Consider the following 7,806-nt stretch of genomic DNA (forward strand, 5'->3'; position numbering starts at 1 on the left):
ATTTCCAGCCATCTGGGACAGGAATTGGGTGTTTCCCTTCCTGGGTCTGTCTCATTGGCTGAGCTAGAATCAGCTGTGTCTGTAAGTTCTCCCAGCCCCTGGGGCTCTGATGAGAAACGTGACCCCCCTCTGCTGGAAAGACTGCTCATCTCAAAAATAAATAAATGAAAGCTGAGTTAAAAAGTTGCTCACCATATCCCTTATTTTTATTACCAGGGCAGGTTTTTAATATAGTGAGTCTACTTCAAACGGCAATTCATTCCCTCTCTGCCTGTGTGCATGCAGCCACCATACAAAAGGGGGCAAAGGAAGAGGATGGAAAGGGAGGGGTAGGGTTACCATATTTCAGCAAGAAAAAAAGAGGACGGGAGGAGCCCCGCCCTAGCCCCGCCCCTGCCCCTCCCACTTCCCGCCCCCCCAGAACCCCCAACCCTCCCCCCGTTCCTTGTCCCCTGACTGCCCCCTCCTGGGACGCCTGCCCCTAACTGCCCCCCAGGACTCCACTCCCTATCTAAGCCTCCCTGCCTCTTGTCCCCTGACTGCCCCAACCCTTATCCACACCCCCACCCCCAGACAGACCCCTGGGACTCCCACGCCCCATCCAACCACTCCCCACCCCCTGCCAGCCCCCCCCAGAACTCCCATCCCATCTAAACCCCTCTGCTCCCTGTCCCCTGACTGCTCCGATCCATCTCCCCACCCCTGCCACCTGACAGCCCCCCCCAGAACTCCCAGCCCCCTACCCCCTGCTCCTTGTCCCCTGACTGCCCCCTCCTGGGACCCCTGCTCCTAACTGCCCTCCAGAACCCCACCCCCTACCTAAGACTCCCTGTTCCTTGTCCCCTAACTGCCCCCTCCTAAGACCCCCCCCAACTGCCCCCCAGGACCCTACCCCCTACCTGTACCCTGACTGCCCAAAACTTTCTCCACTCCCCCCAAAAAGCCCCCCCCGTTTCTTGACTGCCACCTCCAGAACCTTCCTGCCCCCGGTCCCCCTTACCCTGCTGCTCAGAACAGGGTGTTGGGCTCTGTGCAGCGGAGCTGGACACGTGGCTGAGCTCCCCAGCACAACAAAACCCAGTCCCTGGCCCTGCACAACAAAACCCGGTCTGGCCCTGCACAGTGCTGCTGGACTGGGCTGCAAGGGAGCTGCCGGCTCAGAATGCAGGGCGGATCCGGCTCCTCTACAGCTGCTCCCGAGTCCAGCCCGGGACTTCCCTGCAGCCCTCCCAGCCGCTCGCTCTGCTAATCCCGGACATTGTGAGTGCTTTACAAATTCCCCCCGACGCTATTTTTAGCACACAAAAGGAGGACATGTCCGGGTAAATCCGGACGAATGGTAACCCTAGGGAAGGGGAGGTTTGGAAGCCCATGAAGCATGTAAACAGAAAAAAGAAGTGTGTATTAATGTACCCACCTGAGCTCCCTTCCCCATTCCCAGTGGGTTCTGTGTCCGGGCTTGTCTGGAACTGGAAGAATTCCAGGTTGTTTGCAGGCAACCTCAGTGAGCTCAACACCACTGGGCGCTGCTGGATTTCCCTCCTCCAGGTCCCAGGAGGTGTCCACAGGGTGGTGGTAGTGTCTATGCCAAGCATGATGGGCCAGGAGTCAGCCCCTGCAAGGCCATTGGCCTCCTTTGCCTGGCGGTACGACTCCTGGAGTTTCTTCCCTTTTGCCTGGCATTGCTGCTCTTCTCTGCCCTACCCCAACATCTGGCTGGCCTTTGAAATGTGAGAATAGACACCTTTATGTCTGTGGGGATTCTGTAGCAGGGCTTGCACTGCTCCTTCCTCCCACCCCAACACAGGCTGAAGACATCTACTCCAGGGTTTCTCAACTCAACCCGTGGGCCGGGACCCAAACCTGAGTGAGTGGCCCTGCAATCCCCTGAGCCAGGTCACATCTCCCCTCACACAGATTTGGTTCAGACAGGCGCACCAATATTAGTGTTCTGGAAGAGGCAAAGACCATCCGTCAGCAACTCCGCTGGACTGGTCACGTTGTCCGGATGCCAGACCATCGCCTCCCAAAACAGGTCCTGTTCTCTCAGCTGAAAGGAAGATACTGTAACGTGGGTGGACAACAGAAGCGTTATAAGGACGTACTGAAGGACAACCTAAAAAAGTGTAATATTGACATTGACACTTGGGAGACACTTGCCCAGGATCGCTTAAAATGGAGTGAAGTCCTACGTGATGGTCCCCTGCATTTTGAACTTGCTCGCCGACAAGCTGAAGAGGACAAGAGGTGCAGAAGGAAGAAGAGACTGACTTCCAGTCATGGTCAGCAGTCTCCTGCTGAGTCTGAAAACATCTGCCCTCATTGCACTAGAACTTGTGGTTCAAGGATTGGCCTTATTAGCCACCTGAGGACCCATAACTCCCATGGAAGATGATCCTACTCGGTAACAAGTGATCGCCCATTATCACCACCTAAGGCTGGAGCAGGACTGGACCAGGGCCTATCACAGCCATGGACAAATGCTCTGAGCACTGCAGCCACTAACTGCACTGCTGTAGCATGCTGGGTTTGAGAGCTGGTCTGCTGACTCTTCCAACCAGTCCAGCGGCGTAGCCAATCAGGCAGCCTACTGCAGGCCAGCTGTGCTGATTAGGTCGCCCGGAGAGTGGCTCTGCTGCAGACCCTGCTTCCTGACAGCTGATAAGGAGTTTTGCTGGCTCTCTGGGACTCCGGCAAGTACTTTCTGAGGTTGGCATAGGTGGAGGGAGGGGTACGATGCTATTGCCTCTCTGAGAGACTCAGAGTTGGGATCAAAGGGGCCAGAGCAAAGGTTGTGTGGCTGTTGTGTGGAAAATGACACCGTATCTCGGCCTTGCCTGGGTTGCCCAAGTTTGGATTTGGGAAATTAAATGCTCCCACTCAGGAAAAGCACCAGGGAAGCAGAATAGGGCTGCGGGTCGGCAGCCTTTGCACCATGTTAAGTTGGTGGGGTTTTTTTGCATGTGATTATTGAAGCATAACGAGGAACAAGAAAGAGGCACAGACCTGCGCCAGGGACGTCTGATGCCCTAGAGGGGAGAGAGAAAGAAAAGGGGCACTCAATCCCACATGCCACACACTGGGGGCTTCCTCCCCCTTTGCCTCCATTCAGAGGCTGCCCACCGTGGCTGATGGCTTTGCAAATTCATTACCGCGTGAAGATGAAAAGAGCCGATGGTTTTGACCATCAATTTTGACTTGGGATTATGTGGCATATTCTATTTTCCACAGCGCAACAAGCTAGGGTGCATCTCCCCGGCGTGCTTTCGGTAGGGTGTCGTGTACATACATGGGCAGCCTCCCTGGCATGGTTATAAATAGCAGTGTAGATGGAGACACACTGCTTAGGTGAACAGAGGAAAGACGCCTGAAGGGTGCACCTGAATACATACCCTCCCTGACTCTCTACTCACTCAAGCTGTGTGCCTCCCTGTGTACACTGCTCTTTTTAGCCGTGTAGTGTTCCTCTGCCTCCCCGATGCTGGAGCCTTTTCCCTGCTGCAGGGAGATACTTCAGCAGTGGTGACGGTCTCAGGGCCTTTCCTTGCCGCAGGAGCCTTTCTACTGAAGCCTTTTCCCACTGCCAGAGCCTTTTACCGACGTGTAGCTACACGCTGCAGTGGACTGTAGTATAGACGTAGCTCTTAGGTGTGTGTAAACGGCACTTTCAAATCAGGAAATAAATCACATAACTCCCCATTCAGCACAGCCACCTGCCAGTGTTATTTGTGCAGCAGCTGCCTGGTGTTGGCACTTCCTGATGACTGCAGACACAAAAGTATCGTCACTAGTTTGGCAGCAGTATTAAGCTTCTTGGTCCAGCAGGTGCATTCATTCTGTTAACCTCTCTGGCCCTTGAAGTGAAATATTTAGGGACTAACCCAGGGATCTCAAACTCAAATCACCACAAGGGCCACATGAGGACTAGTACATTGGCCCGAGGGCCACATCACTGACATTCCACCCCCTGCTGTCCCCACCCCTGCCCCCACTCCACCTCTTCCATTAAGTCCTGCCCCGCCTCTTCCCAGCTCTTCCCCGCCCCCATTCCAACCTCTTCCCCAAAGTCCCCAGCCCAACTCCGCCCCCTCCCTGCCTCTATTCCAACCCCTTCCTTAAATCCCTGCCCCTGCCCCGCCTCTTCTCTGCCTCCTCCCCTTAGCACGCGGCTTCCCGCTCCTGCCCCCCTCCCTCCTGGAAAGTGCTAAGTGCCGCCAAACAGCTGTTTGACAGTGGGAAGCGCCTGGAGGTAGGCAGAGGAGCGGGGACACAGCAAGCTGGGGGGCGGTGGGGGAGGGGAGCTTGGCGGCTGCAGGAAATAACTCGGGGGGGCGGCCGGGCACAGGGAGCTTGGCAGGCCGCAGCAAATAACTCCGTGGGCCATGTGTTTGAGACCCCTGGACTAACCAGACCTTTGGTCTTCTCCAGGGCACTGGCTGGGGGGCAGAGCTGTAGGGGCTGAGCCCTAATGCCGTGCAGCATTGGGCCTGAACAGGCAGACTCAGCCAGCACTGAGGGAAAGGGCAAGTCAGAGACATGATGAGAATTACAGGGCGTTTCCTTGAACCCTTTGCACAGGAGGATGAATTTCATTGCAGCCCAGAAAATGATGACAGGACATTTCTTGGGATACTTTCCCTACGAATGGCAGAGAGAAGATATCCCTAGAACTCACTCATTAGCCCTAATTCCTGTTAGTACAGTGTGGGCTCCGGAAGGAGTAGGAGAGTCTTGTATTATTGGCCTCAAACTCACACCACTGGGCTATATAATCAGTCTCTTTCTGGCCAAGGACTAGTTAATTATTTACACAAGTGGAACAGCTTCAACAGGAGCGGTTGCGAGAGCGCTACCCATAACAGTCAATAGCCTAGGGCCTTGGCTACACTTGCAGCTGTACAGCGCTGTGAGGTAAACCTGTCTTCGTACAGCTGAGTAGGGAAAAGCGCTGCAGTCTGTCCACACTGACAGCTGACAGCGCAGTGGTGTGGCCACACTTGCAACATTTGCAGCTGTGTTAGGAGAGGTGCATTATGGGCAGCTATCCCAGCATTCATGTGGCTGCAACGTGCTTTTCAAAACGGGGGGGTGGGGTGGATTGTGACAGAGAGTGTGGGGGGAGAGGGAGTGCTTTTTGGAGCATGTCAGCTCTCTATTTTGCAAGTTCCGAACTCCCAGCCCCCTGCTCATTCATTCACTCACTCAAAGCAAGCTGCAAACTGTTTGCTTTTCTCTGTGGTACGAGCTTTGAAACCGGCACTTCCGCACTCCTGCAGCCGGTCACAACAATGGAGAGGATTGGCACTTGACAAGGTGATTAGTACAGCGCTGCAAGCGTTTACACTCAGACCTGTGAGTCGTAGCCACTCTGCTGCAGCTGTTATTCCTCTCGGAGATGTTGAGTACCTGCAGTGGTGTACCCAGGGAGATACAGCGCTGTAAGTGCCCTGCCAGTGTGGACGGGGAGTGAGTTACAGCGCTGGGGGAGGCTTTACAGCACTGTAACTTGCAAGTGTAGCCAAGGCCTGAGATGATAGGCAGGGAGAGGACAGGCTGTGAAGGACCTTGACGGGGAAGATAAGCAGCTTACCTTTGCTACAATAGAGAAGGGGGAGACGGTGCTGGTACTCCATGAGAGAAGGGTGACATTGTCAAAGTGATGGGCTAGGAAAGTGATCTTTGCAGTAATTGGCTGAAGGGATATGAGCAAGGCAAGCTTGTCAAGGCCAAAGGAAGGCTGTTGTGGTAATTGATGCGTAAGATGAGGAGAGTTTTAGCTGTGTGGATGGACAGGAAAGGCCTGTCTTAGAGATGTTATGCAGAAAGAGTAGGCAAGATTTAGACATAGCCTGGACGTGAGTAATTCCATGAAAAGGAAATAAGCTATGCCAGTATAAGACACCTTTCTATCTGTGTAACTAAACATAAGAATGGCCAGACTGGGTCAGACCAATGGTCCATCTAGCCCAGTATCCTGTCTTCTGACAGTGGCTGATAGCAGATGCTTCAGCAGGAATGACTAGAACAGGCAATTGTTGAGTGATCCATCCGCCGTCATCCACTCCCAGCTTCTGGCGAACAGAGGCTAGGACACACAGAGCATGGGGTTGCATCCCTGACCATCCTGCATTGGTCTGTATTGGTTAAGCAGGTGGTAAAGCTTTACCAACACTACTGGTTTGAGCAGCATTGTAGCCACTAACCTGGAAGTGCTGGGCCCATATCCTAGCTCCAGAACCCTGGGGCAGGCAATCCCCCAGGAATGGAAGTTATTTAAATATTTTTTCCCACTATTCAGTGGCGAAGTTCAACAGAGGGAGATTGGTATCAAAAATATGAGCCTGCCCCACATGCTTTGCCTTTGTGCCCTGGGGAGATGTGGTTTTAAAAGGGAGTGGATACAGACTAAAATGGCTACCACTCTGATATCTTGTGTCAAGTCACTTAAGGGACACTGATTAGGTTTAAAATTTTAATGCATATTCTTTGTAACTAACTCTGGAATACAACAATTGAAACAATTGTAGAAAAATCTAGATGACTTTCTATCCCTTTTTTGCAGTTCATTAAGCTTGGAATAGATCCTTTAACTTTGGAAACATCCTACTAGGGCAAGGCCCCAGGAGTTTATACTGCACCTGCCTGAGGCTCTAGAGGTGTTACCTCACTACAAATAATAGACTAGAAACTAACCTTAAACAGGAGTGAAACTGACACTTTCAAGTCACTTTCACAGTATTGCCAATCCCATATGTTCAAAAGTCATGAATCAGGCTCACCAAAAATCATGAGATTGGCTTTAAATTCTTGAGATCATGTAAAAATAATAGATTTGGTGTTTTTATTTGCCTTTTGCTTTTTGAGCCTTTAGGGTGAACTGGGGTCACATTTTGAAGCTTTCTCCACAGCCACGAGGGCTAGAAACTTCATTTTTCTTTAAGAAGGAAGGCTGAAATCATCAGCTATCCACATGACTCCAGGAGCTGGAGCTTTAAGGAAAACAATTATCCCAAGACTCATGACAAAATCATGAGAATTGGCAACACTGCTTTTACTTCTGTTTAAAGGCAAGTTACTTTCCAGAAGGCTCTTAAACACAACACTCCAGTGACTGAGTTGCAGTTCTCACAGGAGAACATTTAAAACCAAACACCAAGAAAAAACTTTAAAATAAAGACAAGAAAAAAAAAACGGAGACTTCCAAGGTGTATTGGAGCCACTGCAGGCAGGAAAGTAAAATAAACAGGCACAGGCGCTCTGGGCAGCAATTCCTCTAGAAAGAAAGTTGGAGAGTCAAATCTTCTAGTTCTTAATCCAGTAAAACTTCTATTGTCATCAGTGCCTCCACTCACGGATATTAACATTTGCTTAATAACTATACACTTCTGTAACCATGCCTTAGTGGGTCACAACTGAGGATGCCAAATTCAGGACAAACTGCTGAGCAATAGGGCAAACACACCTCAAAACTGGTGGTTATTGTTTTATAAAATATACCAAGCCAAAGTAAACTCCTGTCTCACCACACCGGCTAACAACAAAACATAAAGGCAGTTTCCTCAGGCATTCCAGTTCTTATATCACCACCAAAAACACTGGATTCAGAGATGAGTGGTTCTTTACAACCAGTCTCATCAAATGAAAGGTTCTTCTGATCCCAAAGGACCAGCCACACACCCAGGTCAATATATAACTTAGATCTTACCCAAAAATCACACTGATGCCAATCCTTTAGTATCTAAAATCTAAAGGTTTATTTATAAAAAGAAAGAAAGAAAGGTGAGAATTAAAATTGGTTAAAGGAAT

This window comes from Malaclemys terrapin, chromosome 13 (genome assembly GCF_027887155.1).
Source record: "Malaclemys terrapin pileata isolate rMalTer1 chromosome 13, rMalTer1.hap1, whole genome shotgun sequence".
Taxonomy (NCBI): Eukaryota; Metazoa; Chordata; order Testudines; family Emydidae; genus Malaclemys; species Malaclemys terrapin.